This window comes from Piliocolobus tephrosceles, chromosome 12 (genome assembly GCF_002776525.5).
Source record: "Piliocolobus tephrosceles isolate RC106 chromosome 12, ASM277652v3, whole genome shotgun sequence".
Classification (NCBI taxonomy): domain Eukaryota; kingdom Metazoa; phylum Chordata; class Mammalia; order Primates; family Cercopithecidae; genus Piliocolobus; species Piliocolobus tephrosceles.
The window spans coordinates 79,590,081-79,608,495 of NC_045445.1; the positions used below are offsets into that span (position 1 = coordinate 79,590,081).

General features: G+C 37.6%; 1 pseudogene; it reads left to right on the top strand.

Moving 5' to 3' along the window:
* The first annotated feature begins 236 nt into the window (after window positions 1-236).
* Window positions 237-18,415, top strand: part of LOC111536192 — a 57,239-nt pseudogene continuing 39,060 nt past the window's right edge.

Consider the following 18,415-nt stretch of genomic DNA (forward strand, 5'->3'; position numbering starts at 1 on the left):
AGGGCGTGGCATCCATAGTGTTTCATTGGGTTGGTAGCAGTGGGATCCAGGCTCACTTGTTCATGCCAACAGCCTCAACAGCATGGAAGTGTGTACATGTGTCAGACGGGGAGGCACACTGGAAGAGGAGGTTTTAACATCGTCCATACTAGAACTCATGCCACTGGCTGCAAGATATAAGGCCCCGGAAGAGGCTAGTTGTTGCCACCCATGTGCACATTTGCACTTGGGGCAGAATGGCAGGTGTGGAGTTGCTGGTGCCCATTCACACCAGTAACAATAAGGGGTGAGGTTACCGTTGTTCATGCAGACGATTGCACGGGTGATGGTAGAGCCGGAGCGGGATTACAAATACCTATAAATACATTTGTGCTGGCAGCACTCAACCTGTGGAGTCTGGTCTGTTGGAGCTCTCTGATAGGCCAAGTTTAGTTTCAATACATGCATTGGTGTGTATGTATATGTACGCAAGTCACATTCGGTTTTGGTTAGTGTTACATTGTCATATAATTTTAAGTCAGGTAATGTGATCACTCCAGCTTTCTTCTTTTGGCTCAGGATTACTGTCCATTCTTTGTCTTGTTCCTATTTCTGTGAAAAACTAACACTGGCATTTTGAAACTATAGATTGCTATATGTAGTATGGGTTTTTAACAATATAACTTCTCCCACTAAATGAACATGCAGTATCTTTTCATTTACTAGTGTCCTATTCAATTTCTATCAATGACTCATAGTTTTCACTGTAGATACATTTTACTTGATTGGTTAAGTTTCTTCCTATGTATTTTATTTGTATCTATTGGGATATTTATAATTCTCCCTTTCTAATATGAATGTCCTTATTTGTTTCTCTTTTACACTTGGTCTAACTAGAACTTCCAGTAATATGGTGAACTGAAGTGCTGAACATGGGCATTTTAAACTTCTTCCAAATCTAGCAGTATGCTTGTCAGTTTTTCTTGCTCAAAAGGACAGTGTAAGTTCTACTGCCAGTCTATTGAGATATCTTAACTCCATACCCAATTTTGTGATAATTTTTAATAAAATATTAAATTTCTAAAATACTTTTTGGACATCTATTACATTATAGTTGTTGACTTTCATTGTTATATGACATAAAACTAACTGATTTGCACAGCTTGAACAATCCATGCATTCCTAACATTAATCCACCTTGATAAGTATGAATTATATTTTTAGTGTGTTGAATACAGTTTACTAGCATCTTCTGGATTTTTCCATCTGTGTGAATCAGACATATTTGCCTTATGGGGTTTATAGTTGTTTGGGGGTTTTTGGACCTTTTCCTTTAGTTATCAGGGAAACATTGGACTTGTAGAATGAAACTCAAAGTATTTGCTCCTTTTCCATTCTTTGAAATTTTGATTAGTTGGTCCTCTCTTCTTCTTTCCTTCCTGTATTCCATTAAGTAATGTTTTTCTGATAGTATATTTTAATTCCTTTCTTTTATTTTCTGGGGTTTTTGCATGGTTGTTGTCATGAGGCTTGCAAAAAACATCATATAACCAATAATTTTAAATTAATGACAAGGTATCTGTAATCACAAGGAATGACAAAGAGAAAACCAAAGAACTCCACACTTTATCTCCACCCTACAAGCTATGATCTTATATTGTTGTTTATCTATCTCTAATATTTTCATAGTTATAATTTTAATAGAATTACCTTTTAGTCTTCCTACTAAAAATGAGTTTACATACCACAATCACAGTATTATTCTATATTTGTGTACCTCCTTTTTCTATGAGCTGTAAACAGTCAGATGTTTCCTTTTTGCTGATTAATGTCCTTATTCAGATTGAATTACTCTTTCTAGCATTTCATGTAAGACAGGCCTGATGTTGACAAATTCCTCAGCTGTTGTGTGTCTGGTTTATTTTTCAAGTTTGAAGAATATTTTGCTGGATTTCATATCCTGATTTGGCAGGTTATTTCCTTCAGCACTAAATATGTCATCATACTCCCTCCTAGCCTGTAAACTCTTCACTATCAGATGTATCAGAGCTCCTTTATACATTATTTGCTTCTGTTTTCTTGCAGCTTTTAGGACCATTTAAATTTTTCTCTACCTCTGAACATTTGATTGTTACATTCCTTCACATAGCCTTATTTTGGTTGAATCTGCTTTTGTTTTTTACTGTTTTCTACCTGGGTAATCACATCTAGATATACATAGCTCACTGCAACCTCTACCTCCCCGGTTCAAGAAATTCTCGTGTCTCAGCCTCCCAAGTAGCTGGGACTACAGGCGTGGGCCACCACACCCAGCTAACTTTTGTATTTTTAGTAGAGACGGGGTTTCACCATGTTGGGCAGGCTCGTCTCGAACTCCTGACCTCAGGTGATCCACCCACCTCAGCCTCCCAAAGTGCTGGGATTATAGGCGTGAGCCACCATGCCTGGCCTATTTCTCTAAACTTTCAAATCCAAACTCTCCCTCTTTAACAATGGTAACTCTGAGATTTGTGCTTTCAAGATTATTTTCTTCACCTTGTAGGCATGCTTCATACTTTTTTGTTCTTTTTGCTTCTTTCTGCACTCACTGTGCATTTTCAAATAGCCTGTCTTTAACAATACTGATTCTTGTTCTGCTGTATCAGTTTTGCTGTTGAGACCTTCTGATGCATTTGTCCAGTCAGTCATTATTTCTCAGTTCCAGTATTTCAGTTTGGTTACCTATTGTTTCAGTATTCGTTACATTTCTTTAATAAATTCCTGAATTGCTTTTCTGCATTATCATGGTGTTTGCTCTTTTCCCAAAACGTTTCTCCTGAATTCTTACCGACATCACACACATCACCATTTCATTAGGGACGGTCAGTGGCTACTTCCTTTGTATATGTGAGATCATAGTTCTTAGCTATTTTGAGTTTCCTGTATGAGACAACATAACTACATCACTCCAAAACTAGATCCCATAGTCCTTTTGGAGATGTCATGTCTCCTGGATGGTCTTATGCTTGTGGAATTTCTCCAGTGTCCAGGCATTTAAGAGTTAGGTATTTATTCCAATCTTTGCAGACTGCTACTTCGTAGCTGCCCTTCTTCACAGGGTGTCCCCAAAATTAAATGTGATTGTGGTGTTTTATCTAAGAATGTGGTCACTGCAATCATTTCATCACTAGAGGGCGCTCTAGGACCAGGAACACAGTCAGGCTTAAAGCCTCCCACATACAGAGCCTCCGTGGACCTGGGGAATACAAGGGTAGAACTGCCTGGGTTACTAGGCAAATTATCTCACTGTCTTCTATTTCGTTCCCCCAACAGGAATAAGCCTCTGTGTACTCAGTTGACAAGAGTTGAGGAAGGGTTACTAAAGTCCCCTACTATTACTGTATTGCAGTTTCTGTCACTTTAGGTCGCTTACACTTTGCTTTATATATTTTGGTGTTCTGCTGCTGGATGCATATTTACGATTTTTATACCCTCTTCCTGAATTGACCCTTCATAAGTATTTACTACATAATACTTTGTCTCTATTCACACCTTTTCACTTAATACATACTAACTGAAAATTTTCTGTTATCTGATACAAATACAGATGCTATTTATTGGTTTCCATTTGAAACCTTTTTGCATCCCTTCACTTTTAGTCAATATGTACATATAATTTTTTACATACAGCATATAATTGGGACTAATTATTATTATTATTATTTTGAGACAGAATTTCGCTCATTGCCCATGCTGAAGTGCAGTGGCGTGATCTCGGCTCACTGCAACCTCCACCTCCCAGGTTCAAGCGATTCTCCCGTCTCAATCTCCCAAGTAGCTGGGATTACATGCGCATGCCACCAAGTCCGACTAATTTTTTTTGTATTTTTATTAGAGACGCGGTTTCATCACATTGCTCAGGCTAGTCTCTAACTCCTGACCTCAGGTGATCCGCCTGCCTCGGCCTCCCAAAGTGCTGGGATTACAGGCTTAAGCCACTGCGCCCAGCCGATTTTTTAAATATCCACTGAGTCACTCTCTTTTCTTTTTTGGGGGATCCTAGAGCAATATTATTATTGATAGGTAAGAAATCACTATTGACATTTTGATTAGTACTTTTTTGTCGTTTTGCAAATTTTCTTCCTTCTCCCATTGTGGTTAAGTGACTTTATTTGGTAGTATCTCATAGATAAAAGTATTTTTAAACAGATAATAATTTTCATCATAAGGAATATAAACAGCCAATCAATTTTATACTTCAATTCCCCCACATTTTGACTTTCTCATGTCTATTTTTATGTTGGCTATATTTTATGATGCTGCTATACTTACTTTTCATAGACTTGCATCTTACTCCTTGTATGATGGATATGAAGCTTAAGTAAGAGAGTATTAATTTATTCTGAATTTGCCTATCCTTTTGCATTGGCCACTGAGGTCTGTAATGTCAAACTTTCTCTTTGGACATTAGCACATTTCTCTTCGGGATAAAGAAGTTAGAATTTTTTTTTTTTTTTTTTTTTTTTCGAAGGAGTCTGGCTCTGTCGCCGAGGCTGGAGTGCAGTGGCGGGATCTCGGCTTCCTGCAAGCGCCGCCTCCCGGGTTTAAGCCATTCTCCTGCCTCAGCCTCCCGAGTAGCTGGGACTACAGGTGCCCGCCACCTCGCCCGGCTAGTTTTTCGTATTTTTTAGTAGAGATGGGGTTTCACCGTGTTAGCCAGGATGGTCTCGATCTCCTGACCTCGTGATCCGCCCGTCTCAGCCTCCCAAAGCGCTGGGATCACAGGCTTGAGCCACCGCGCCCGGCCAGAACTTAGCATATCTTGAATGACAGTCTAGTGATGAATTCTCACCATGTTCTCTTTTCTTTCTGTAAACGATGTTATCTCTCAGTCTTTCAAGGAAATCTTCTGTGGTTATAGTATTGTTGGTTAACTTTTTTCCTTTAGCATTTTATGTCACTTCACTCCCTCCTGGTATGTACAATTTCTGTCAGAAGTCTGTTAACAAACAAATTGGAAGTATATAATGTTATTTGCTTTCCTCTTGCTGTTTTCAGTGTCCCTTCCCTTTGTAGTATGTTTTTGAGATTATATATATACCTTGGGGTATTCTTATTTAAAACTGAATCTATTTGGTCTTTAACACTGTTGTACCTGAATAGTAGTACTTTCCTCTACATTTGGAATGTATTCTGTTATTTCATTGAATAAGCTTTACTGCCCTGGAAATTCCAAAACTACCACTTGACCAACAATGATTATTTAATTTGCTGTTTGGACATTATTCTCTATAGCCTGTAGATATTCTCTAGACCTTTTCACTCTATTTTTTTAATCTCTACAGATTCTCCAATACCCTATCTTTAAGATCACTACTTTTTTATGCTTGATCCATTCTGCTATTGACATCCTCTAATAATTATTTCAGTTGAAACAATTATTTCTCACTTGCAATATTTGGTATACTTTATTATTTCACTCTCTTCATCAAGTTTCTAATAAATCCTTGGATTTCTTTTCTGCATTATCTTGGGTTTTGCTACATTTCCTTAAAATTGCATTTATGAATTCTCGATTCGAGAGTTCAAACATTACCATCTCATTAGGGTTGGCAACTGGCTCCATGCTTTCTCTGTTCAGGGTTGTCATGGTTATTGCCTTGCTGCTGTTTCTTGTAGACATATGCCTATAGTTTGACATTGAACAATTATATATTTATTGCAGTCTCAGCTCTCTAGCTTCTTTTGGTCTTCCTAGAGTATGTTTTCTTAGATATTACTTGTAGTTCCGTTCCCTGTCAAGACTACTTAATCTGTGAGTGCTGCCTGTTTTAGATTTGACTCAGTTCTCACAAACATTTGGAGCACTGCCCATCCCATATAGGGATCCCAAAGTCAATCCTCTGGCCGTGCAGGAAGGTTGCATAGGCATTTGTGCAAATAACTATGAACTCTGCCTAATACATTATAGTGCTGCTGAACAGCCACTCTGACTTGGCAACTACGTTGTTTGACGTAAAGATAATTATTTTTCAGGCTGGAGTTGTGAATCTCAACTGGCCCAATTGTCTTTCACTGCCATCATGGGATTTTCTTTCTACAGGCACACACAATACTTCCCATGTGTTAAGCTACAAATAGCTTTTCAACAAGAGAAACCAAGATGGTGAAGAAGCTGTCTGTGCCAAAATCTCACATTTATCCCATGTTGAATTGGTGAATGTCGATAACATTTTCCACACATTATGGCAGACACATAGGAGTCTCATAAATACAGAAGAAGCCTTTTATCATCTGCTCCAAGTTTTTCACTTCTCTGTAGTCTAAGGAAATGTCTCAGCCTCAGATTTCAGTTCTGGGATATAACTTGTGATACATTACAAGTGATATATTACTGAGGTTCTACAGGGGTGAGTAAAACCAGAGTGTTTTTACTCTGAGATTTTGGTGACCCATTATGTTCTTGATGTCACACCTTACATATATTTATATCACATACGGCTAAACGAATTGTTGTAATTATTAATAGTTTTGTAGATGGACATCATGGCAGGTGCCCATAATACCATCGAATCAGAAGGCTGAGGAGGGAAAACTGCTTGAGCCCAGAAGTTTCAGACCAGTCTGAGCAACACAGCAACAGCCATCTCATAAAAAAGTTTTGTGTATTAACGTTAACAATAAAGATACACGTTATTGTACACCACCATTACAGTGTATCAGTACTGTGAATTTGAGTTTTTACTTACCTTTTACCAGCGAGTTTTATACATTCATGTTTTTGTGTTATGCATGAGCTGCTTCTTTCAATTTGAAGAACTCCCTATAACATTTCACTCGTTTTAACGAATGAGAGAAAAAAGGTGAAGTCTTCAATATTTGTGGATTCGTTAATATTTTCAGTTTATTTTCCAGATATATTAAAATTCTGTATAGTTCCATCCAAATATTGGAATTTAGGAATCATCCCAGATAATTTTCCCTGTCCTTTATTTCTCTGTTCCACCCTTCCTTTGCTAAGTGTTCACATTATCATTTTTCTATCTCTTGCTTATAAGTTGTTACCCTCCTGTATTAAAACCATTTTTCTAGGTGCTTTACATATTTCCATATTATGTTAAAATAAAAATTCACAAAATGCTGCAAATACAGTACTGTTTACACATACCACTCACCCAATTTTCCCCAGTGGTGATATTTTCCATTAACATTGGTACAATATCACAACCAGCATACTGACACTGGTGAAATGTGCATGTTTACATTCACATGTATACATTGTTGTAACCACTGCATGAATCAGAATGCAGAATTAATCCATCATTAAAAATGTACCCCTTCCACTAGTCTTATAATCACATACGACCTTAACTTCCACCATCCCTAACAGATGACTATGAACAGTGTTCTCTAAACTATTTAATTTCATCACATTAAGATACATAAAAATAAGCATTATATTACAACATGAAATGGGTTTTTCCTTCAGAATTGAGAATCATCTAAGAATTATTTGTATAGTAATAGTTTATTCCTTTTGAGTTGTATTACACAATATGGAAGTAACAGACTTCTTTAACTGTTTACCTGGTGAATAACATGTGAGTTGTTTCCAGGTTCTGACTATTACAAATAAAAATTTCTGTGAACAGTCAAGTGCAGGTTTGGTCTACACATAAATTTTCAGTTCTATGAAACAGCCCATGACAGTAATTGCTACGCCTAACTGTATGTGTGTTTGGTTTTAAAAGAAATTGCCAAATTATTTTCCAATGTGGTATACAGTTTTATATTCCCTTCAGCAATAAAGATTCAATTTTTTCTGCATGCTTCTCAGCCTTTGGAATCATTGTTTTAACTATTTCAGCTACTGACATAAATCTGCTGTAGGCCAGGTGTGGTGGCTCACACCTGTAATTCCAGCACTTTGGGAGGCTGAGGAAGGTGGATCACCCGAGGTCAGGTGCTCAAGACCATCTTGGCCAACATGGAGAAACTCCTCTCTATAAAAATACAAAAAAAGAAAAAAAAAAAAAAAATTAGCTGGGCATGGTGGCGGGCGCCTGTAAGCCCAGCTACTTGGGAGGCTGAGGCAGGAGAATCACTGGAACCTGGGAGGTAGAGGTTGCAGTGAGCCGAGATTGCACCACTGCACTCCAGCCTGTGTGACAGAGGCAGACTGTGCCTCAAAAAAAAAAAAAAAAAAAAAATCTTCCGTAATGTCTCATCATAGTATTAATTTCTATCATGTCCTTATTGACATTTCCATATCTTCAGGATAAAGTTCTTTCATGACTTTTGCTCATTTTCTAATTTAAAGCTTTGGATTTTTAATACTGTCATTTGAGGATTATGTAAATATTCTAGCCATAAGTCCAATGTTGGATATGAGATTTGAAAACAAAGGGCCAGGCACAGTGGCTCACACTGCTTGAACCCGGGAGGCAGAGTTTGCGGTGAACCGAGATCGTGCCACTGCACTCCAGCCTGGGAAACAAGAGCGAAACTGTTTCAAAAAAAATAAAATAAAAATAAAACATCCTCCATGAATATAGTATTTTCATACTATTTATGGGTATTATGCAAAGTAAAAGCATTAAACTTTGATGTCCTTCCCTTTTTCAATTTATTTCCATTAATGAACTATCCTTCTGATGCTGAAATCTTTTCTTTTTTGAGGTGGAGCCTAGCTCTGTTGCCCAGGCTGGAGTGCAGTGGCGCAATCTTCGCTCACTGCAACCTCCGCCTCCCGGGTTCAAGCAATTCTCCTGCCTCAGCCTACAGGGATTGGGATTACAGGCATGTGCCACCACGTCCACCTAATTTTTTTGTATTTTTAGTAGAGACGGGGTTTCGCCATATTGGCCAGGCTGGTATTGAACTCCCGACCTTGTGTTCCGCCTGCCTCAGCCTCCCAAAGTGCTGGGATTACAGGCGTGAGCCACCGCACCTAGTGACGCTTAAGTCTTCTAATCCACAAATATGATACGTCTTTCCACATACTTAGATATCCCTCAATTCCTCTGACAGCTATTTTGTGGTATTCACAGTTCATGCTGAATTTCACTTTATCCCAGACTATTCTGCCTTAATAATATTGTAAATAAAAGTGTTTCAATGATTTCACTTTTGACTTCTTTAATAATATATAGAAATACAACTAGTTTTTGGATTGTAATCTTAAATCACAAAAACTTGCTGAGGTGATCATGTTATTGGAATTCAAATTTATTGGATCCACTAGGGTTGTGTATGTACTAAAATGTCATCTGCAAAAGGTTTTGCTGCTTCCTATTTAAAAATTTTTCCTTCTTTCCATATGCAATGCAATTAATGTCACAGAACCTCCAGTACACTGTTGAACAGAACTGGAAAGACTGTTTTATCCTGTCCTTGCTCCTCATCTTACAGAGAAAGCATTCTTAATATTAAGTGTAACATTGGTTTTGAGGATTTTTTTTTTTTTTCTTTTTAGAGACAAGGTCTCACTCTGTTGCTCAGTCAGGAGTAAAGTGGCATGATCATAGCTCATTGTAACCACCAACCTCAGCTTCCCAAGTAGCTAGGCCTACAGGCATGTGTCACCACATCTGGATTTTTTTACTTTTATTTTTTAAGATACAGAGTATCCTTATATTGCCTAGGCTGATCTCAGACTTCTGGCCTCAAGTAATCCTCCTGCTTTGGCTTCCCCAAGTGCTGGGATTAAAGCCATGGCACCAAGTTCTAGTTGTCAATTTTTAAAATATGCCCTCTACGAGGTTGTGGTTTACTTCTTAGTTTACCAAATACTTTTCCACAATCTATTTCTTTTTCTTATGCTTTTAAACATAGTCTTGCTGTGTCAGCCAGGCTGTAGTGCAGTGGCACAATCTCCGCTCACTGCAACCTCCACCTCCTGGGTTCAAGTGATTCTACTGCCTCAGCCTCCCGAGTAGCTGGAATTACAAGCGCCTGCCACCATGCCCACGTAATTTTTGTATTTTTAGTAGAGATGGGGTTTCACCATGTTGGTCAGGCTGGTCTCGAACTCCTGACCTCAACTGATCTGCCCACCTCAGCCTCCCAAAGCGCTAGGATTATAGGCGTGAGTCACTGTGCCCAGCCCATGGCTATTATTATAAAGTCAAAAACAAACAAACAAAAACAGATTCTGGTGAGGTTACAGAGAAAAAGGAACACTTATACACTGTTGGTGGGAGTGTTAGGATTACAGGCGTGAGCCTCCACTCCCAGCCATCCACAATCTATTGAGATGACCACGTTGTTTTCTTCCTTCAGTCTGTTGCACTATTCATTTCCAGCTGATGAAATAACGTTGCATTCCAGGGATACACTGTACTGGGTACTGGTGTACATTCCTATTTATATGTTACTGTATTTGGTTTGCCAAAATTTACTAGAAAATTTTGCAGATCCACTCATAAGCGATATTATCACAGTTTTCCCTGCATATGATATGTTTCACTTTGGTATCTAGATAACAATACCATCATAGAACCAGTAAAAAATATTACATGTTCTTCCAAGTTTTTAAAACGTTTTCATCGAATTGGTAATTTTCATGTGTTTGGTAAAATATACAAAAGAATTCATCTGAACTGGGGATTTACGTGCGTGTCGGGGCAGGGGTGAGAGCTTTTAAATTACCAATTTATTGTCTTCACTTTGTTCTTGAATGAGTTGTGGTAGTCAGTTGTCTTTCTAGGAATTTGTCTATTTCCACAAAGATACTTGTTAAAATATTAATCCCTTGTATGGAGTAAGGTCATTAGGAACATCACTTTTTACATTTCTCATTTTTGTAAGGCTTTATTTTATAAATAAGTCAACGCAATGTACTTTTCCTAATATTTTCACCTTCCCAAATAATCAAATGTTAGCTGTGTTTCTCAATTATTTTTAATTCTCTATTGACACACTAAACTTTATGTCCTTTCTGCTTTAATTTGCTCTTTTTTAACTCTATTTTCTAAAGTTGGAAAGTTAGGTTAGAATTTGAAGTACTTCTCATTACAATGTTCACAGCTATTAATTTCACTGTAAGCACTGCTTTACACATCTCACAGAATTTGATATGTTGTTTGTTTTCATTCACCTCAAGGTATTTTCTGATTTCCTTATAAATGCTCCTGTGACTTGCTGGTCATATCACTTTTTTTTTTTTGACAGAGTCTTCCTGTCGCCCAGGCTGGAGTGCAGTAGTGCGATCTCAGCTCACTGCCACTGGCCTTCTATGCTCAAGTGATTCTCGTGCCTCAGCCACTGGAGTAGCTGGGACTACATGCACACACCACCATGCCTTGCTAATTTTCTGTATTTTTAGTAGAGACAGGGTTTCACCATGTTGGCCAGGCTGGTCTTGAACTCTTAACTTCAAGTGATCCACCCTCCTTGGCCTCCCAAAGTGCTGGGATTACAGGTGTGAGCCACCACACTCAGCATAACACTTTTTAAATTTGCACAAGTATGTATAGTTCCTATCTCTGTGTTATTTCTAATTTCATTAAACTGTAGCCATTCTAAAAGGTGTAAGGTAATATCTTGCAGTTTTGATTTGCAACTCACTAATGATTAGAGATGTTGAGCATTTTTTTCACGTATCAATCGGCCACTCATGTCTTCCTCTGAAAAATGTAAGCTGAGGTCCTTTTCTAAAGATAGTTGGTTTCTTGCTATTGAGCTTGGGTTTCTTATATATATTGGATATTAGCCCCTTATCAGGCATATGATTTGAAAATGGTTTCTCAAAACCCGTGTCTTCACTCTGTTAACTGTACCCTTTGCGGTGCAGATGCTTTTTAGTTTGATGCAACTCAAATTGTCTGGCTGTTTTTGCTATCCATGCTTTTAAGGATGTATCCAAGAAACCATTGCCCAGAACAACATCACAGAGCTTTTCCCCTATATTTTCTACTAGTAGTTTTACAGTTTCAAAGGCAACATTTCAGGCTTTAATCCATTTTGAGTTGATTTTTCCATATGCTATGAGAAAAGGGTCCAATTTCAAACATACAGATATACAGATATCTCAAAACAATTATCTATCTATCTATCTATCTATCTATCTATCTATCTATCTATCTATCTATCCTCTCCCCATTCTTTGTGCCACTTTTGTCAAAAATCAGTGGTATGAAAATGCATGAGTTATGTCTGGGCTATCCTGTTCCACTAGTCAGTGAATCTGTTTTTATGCTGGTACCATAGTTTTTTGATAATGGATTACAAAATCAGGTAGAGTGATGCCTCCAGCTGTGTCCTTGTTGCTCAAAATTACTTTGATTATTTAATGTCTTTTGTAGTTCCATACAAGTTTTAGAATTTTTTAGTATTTCTGTAAAAAAATAAAAATAGACATTGAAATACTGATTACACAGAATCTGTATGTTTCTTTTGGCAGTATGAAAATTATAACAATATAAATTTCCCAATCCATGTACAAAGAAAAATTTCTATTTTTGTAATCTTCAGTTCGTTTCATCAATGTTTTCAGTATACAGATCTTTAACACACTTGGTTAAATTCATTCATAAGTTTGTTTACCTAGTAAATAGTGTAAATGTCATTAGCTTCTTGATTACTTTTTTGAAATAGCCTGTTGTTAGTGTAAAGAAATGCTACAGACTTAATTGTCGATTTTGTACATAGTACTTGATGGAATTCATTTTATTAGTTCTATAGTTTTGTTTTTTTTTGTTTTTTTTTTTTTTAACGGAGTCTTTAACATTTTCTAGCTGTAAGATAATCAGGAGAGACAAGTTTTTTTCTTCTTTTCCTACTTAGAGGTCTTTTATTTCTCTTGCCTAAATGCTCTTGCTATGACTTCCAGTACAACACTGAATAGAAGGAAAAAAACTGGCATCCATGTCTTTCTTGTTCCTGATCTTAGAGAAAAAGCCTTCAACTCTTCAGTGTTAAGATGTCAGCTCTGGGCCTGTCATATTATGGCCTTTAATGTGTTGAGACATCTTCCTTTTATACCTAAATTGTTCAGGCTTTATCATGCAAAGATGTTAAGTATTGGGCCAGGCACAGTGGCTCACGCCTGTAATCCCAGCACTTTGGGAGGTCGAGGAGGGCGAATCACCTGAGGTTAGGGGTTCAAGATCAGCCTAGCCAACATGGGGAAACCCTGTCTCAACTAAAAATACAAAAGTTAGCTGGGCATGGTGGCAGGTGCCTGTAATCCCAGCTGCTGGGGAGGCTGAGGCAGAACCTGGGAGGCAGAGGTTGCGGTGAGCCAAGATAGCGCCACTGCACTCCAGCATGGGTGACAGAGCAAGACTCTGTCTCCAAAAAAAAATTTTTTTAAAGTTGTTAAATATTGTCAATTCTTTTTCTGGAAGTATTGAGACATGTAGTTTCTGATGTTCATTGTAATGTGATATATCGAATTTATTGATTTATGTATGTTTAACCATCCTTAAATGCAAAAGGTTATCTCTCCCCACATGATCATGGGAAAATGATACTTTAAATTTGTTGCTGAATTCAGTTTGCTGGTATTTTGTTGGGGGTTTCTGCATCTATGTTCATCAGGGATATTGGCCTGTAATTTGTATTCTTTAAGTATCTTCATCTGACTTTCGTTGGTATCAGGTTAACACTGGCCTCATAAAGTGTGACTGGAACTTATTCCCCCCTCTTCAACTTTTAAGAGTATGAAAAGGATTTGTATTAGCTTTCCTTTAACTCTTTTCCCATTTAGGAAAAAAAAAAAAAAAGAGCGATCGCTGCCAGTGCTTACTTAATTTTACATAAACATGCTCTTTGAGGCTGAGGCAAATCTGACTGATTTTCAATGTGAAAATAAAATGCAAAAACTGTTCTTGGAGTTATTTCTAAACAACTAACAGAATCATCTGAATTGTCTATTTCTGAAGAAAATCAATGCATCTTTGGACAACAACTGTTGAAGAATTATGTTAACATCATACACAGGAATACTATGTTTTCTAGAATTTGACAATTTCAGTGATTGAGAATTACTATACTTTGTAAATGGAAACACCACTACTAAAGACAGAATGCTATAAATAGAAAGATGTGTTTTGCTTCCAAAGTCAATATACTAGAGCAATACGAAAATAATGAAAGCAAGATATTTCATAGCAAAGTTATCTCAGGGTAAATGCTGCAGCCACAAGGGCCGCCAGCGAGTTTGCGGCAAACAGGAAAAGGGTTAAATGTCTGGTAGAATTCAGAAGGGAATCTGTAAGTTTCTGGTTTTCTTTTATGAGAAACTTTTAATTATTGATTCAGCCTTCTTACTATTGGACAGTCTTTTTATTTTTTTACTTTATTGTTTATTGCTTATTTTTTAGTTTATCAAAATATTCCCTCAGTTTTGTTGGTATTTTCTATTATTTTTCTAGTCTCACTTATTTATACTATAATATTTGTTATGTTCTTCTTTTAGTTCTCTTAGGTATACTATTAAATTGTTTGAACTATTTCTTCTTTGTACTTGTAGACATTTATTGCAAAAAATTCCCTCTTAGAATTGTTTTTCTTGCATATGATAATTTTTGGTATTTTGTGTTTCCATTTTTGTTTTTCTGAAAATAACTTTTAATTTCTTCCTTGAACCACTGATTGATCATATGTTATTAAATTTCCATGTGCTTGTGAATATTCTAAAATTCCTCCTATAATTGATTTCTAGCTTCATACCATTATGTTCAGAAAAGATATTCAATATGACTTCAATCTTTTAAAATTTCTTAAGACTTGTTTTGTGACCTAACATGTGATTTACTCTGGAGAATATTCTGTGTGCGCTTTTGAAAAATGTGTATTCCATTGCTGTTGAACGGAAGACTGCATAAAAGTCTTTTAGGTCCATGTGGACAACTTTGGTTTTCAATTGTGGCTTAAGTCTGATGTCTCCTTATTGATGTTCTGTCTGAATGATCTCACCATTGCTTAAAGAGGTGTGCTGAAGTCCCCTCAATTATTGTATTACATTTTATATTTTCCTTCAAAGCTTTTAATATTGGCTTTATGTATTTAGGTACTGTAATGTTGAGTGCATATACATTTATGACTTTTATATCCCATGAACAGACTACTTTATCATTATATAATGACCCTGTCTCTGCTTAAAATTTTTTACCTTAATTCATTTCATCTGATGTAAATATTAAGATATCTGCCTCTGCTCTCTGTTGGTTTCCATTTACATGGCATATCTTTGTCCATCCTTTCACTTTCAATTTATATGTGTCCTGAAAAATGAACTGTCTTGTAGGCAACATATAGATGGGACTTTTCAAAATCCATTCATCCACTTTATTTACTTTGATTCGATAATTTAATCTATTTACATTCAAAGCACTTATTGACAGGTAAAGAATTTCTGCTATCATTTTGCAATTTGTTTTCTGGTTGATTACTAATTCTTTGCTTTTCTCTTCCTCTCTTGCTGTTTTTTTACGTGATTCAATGTTTTTCTGAAGTGGTATGCTTTCAACCCTTTCTTTTTGTATTTTGCATATCTACTAAGGGTTTTTGCAAACGTTGTGGTTACCATGAACCTTACACAAAGTCTCTTACACTTATGAGACTATTTTAAATTAATAAAACTAAAATTAGATCAATTACTCAAATGCTATGCTTTTACTTCCAGCCCCACATTGTGTTCCGGATGACACAACTTATATCATTTTATAATTTGTATAATTTAATAAATTATTGTTGCTACAAGTTTTGTCTTTTAACTTTTATGATAAATACATAATTTGTTTTCACAACACCATTACAGTATTAGCATATTCTCAGTTTGACTGTGTACTTTTTTTGTTTTGTTTTGAGACGGAGTCTCACTCTGTCAGCCAGGCTGGAGTGCAGTGGTACCATCTCGGCTCACTGCAACCTCCGCCTCCCAAGTTCAAGTGATTCTCCTGCCTTGGCCTCCAGAGTAGCTGGGATTACAGGCGCATACCACCACGCCTGACTAATTTTTGTATTTTTAGTAAAGACGATGTTATGCCATGTTGGCCAGGCTGGTCTCGAACTCCTGACCTCAGGTGATGTGCCTGCCTCGGCCTTCCAAACTGCTAGGATTACAGGCGTGAGCCACCACACCCAGCCAACTATGTACTTATTTTTATCGGTGAGTTTTATACTCACATGTTTTCATGTTTCTAATTAGCACTCTTACTACAGCTTGAAGGACTCCCTTTAGCGATTCTTCCCATACAGGTCTAGTGGTGGTAAATTCCTGTATCTTTTGTTTGAGAACTTTATATTTTTCCTTAATTTTTGAAACACAGGATAGCTGGAAAGAGTATTCCTGGATGGCAGTGTTTTGCTTTCAGCTTTTTCTATATATCATGACTGCCTTCTGGCGTGAAAGTTTTCTAGTGAAGTCTGCTGATAGTCTTCTGTGGATCATTTTGTACGTAAGAAGAGACTATTCCCTTGCTGCTTTGAAGATTCTTTGTCTTTTACCTTTGATTATTTAATTACAATATGTTTTGGTGTGAGTCTCCTTGGATTCATCCTACCTGATGTTTGGAATTCCTGGATCTAAATTTCTATTTCCTTCCCCAGAATTATGAGGTTTTCTGACATTATTTCTTCAAATATGTTCTCTGTCCTTTTCCCTCTATCTTCTCCATCTGGTAATGTATAAATTATTCCCCTTTGAGGATGTCTCAAAAGTCTCTTAAACTATCTTCAATCTTTTTTCTTTTTTCTCCTCAGATTACATGATTTCCAAAGGCCTATCTACAAGCTTGATAGTGCTTTCTTCTGCTTCATCTATTCTGCTGTTGGACACATCTGTTAAATTTTTAAGTCCAGTTATTGTGTTCTTCAACTTTACACTTTTTGGTATCTTTTATTTCTTTATGAAAATTCTCAGTTTGTTCATGCACTGCTCCCATGACCTAAGTGAGCCTCTTCATGATTGCTCTTTTTAATTTCCTGTCAGGTTAATCACATATCTTCATTTCATTAGGGTTGGTTTCTGAAGACTTATCTTCTTTTATTTAGAATCTGTTTCCCTGTTTCATTTTTCTTGACTCAATGTGTTGATTTCTGTGACTTAGATAAGATAACCTCCTCTACCAGTCTTGTTAAACTGGCCTTGGGTAGGAGATATTTCTCCCCAAACAACCCAGTGAAAGATCTAGTACTAGTCTCCAGAGGTGAGGATGAACTAAGTCATAATTTTGCCTTGAGACAGGTACTGGTCCCTCAGAATGCAGCTGGAAGGGTTAGTGTTATATGCGTGTTCCAGTTCCTTCTTTCCTTTGAAGAAACTGAGAGACAAAGTTTACGTCATACTGATTTTGCACCACACCAAGTAGAGAATTTGTGGTAGACGCCTGTAATCTCTTTGAGACTACTCAATGTGAAACTGAGGAGACAACTTCTGAATGTTTCCAAGTTTGAAAATGACCTATTCTCACCGGGCACGGTGGCTCATGCCTGTAATCTCAGCACTTTGGGAGGCTGGGGCGGGCGGATCACCTGAGGTCGGGAGTTCGATACCAGCCTGACCAACATGGAGAAACCCTGTCTCTAGTAAAAATACAAAATGGTGGTGCATGCCTGTAATCCCAGCTATTCAGGAGGCTGAGGCAGGAGAATCGCTTGAATCCAGGAGGCAGAGGTTGCAGTGAGCCGAGACTGCGGTGAAACTCTGTCAAAAAGAAAAGGAAAAGGAAAAAGGAAAGGAAGAGGGGAGGGGAGGGGAGGGGAGGAGAGGGGAGGGGAGAGGAGAGGGGAGGAGAGGAGAGGAGAGGAGAGGAGAGGAGAGGAGAGAAGAGAGAAGAGGACTACCTATTCTCAGTGGTACAGGAGATTCAGGAATGAAGAGCTCTTTCAACTCCCAGAGCTGGGTGATATAGGAGCCAGTACCTTGAATGAAAGATGTAAAATATGGCACAGTCAGTTGTGTGTACAAATTACTCCCAGGGAAAATCTGCAGAAACGAATTTATCACCAGAGTAAGCCAGGTAGGGAAGCATGGGAAGTACCCAACCTCACAATCAGGCACAGTGAAGTCACACAACCTCCCGCCAGTAAGGATTTGGAAGCCTGGACTTATTGCTGGAGAAATCTGAAGAATAAATTGCAAAGAACATTCGTCTCCCTTTAAGGCTTCTTGAAACTACAGACCAGGATTAATCACTAGAGCAATCCAGGGAAGATGTAGGGAGTGCCATCCCTCCCATTAACGCTTGAGGAGGTTTATTCTTCATTTCCTACACAGGCTCCTAGGTGCAGGCATGATAGAAGACACAAAAACAAGCTGCTGCTAGAAATATGCAGCCAGACTGTTTCCAGTGAGAAGCTAGAGGGTATGCTGATCCCAGGAGATACAGCTGTTGGCAGTGCTCCTGCAGTTCAACCCCCAACCCATTCTATTGTTCTTCAAGGAAATACTCTAGTGCCAAGTCCTTGTGCTCCTCATGTAACGTGATTTAAGGGCCAAGCCCTCTGG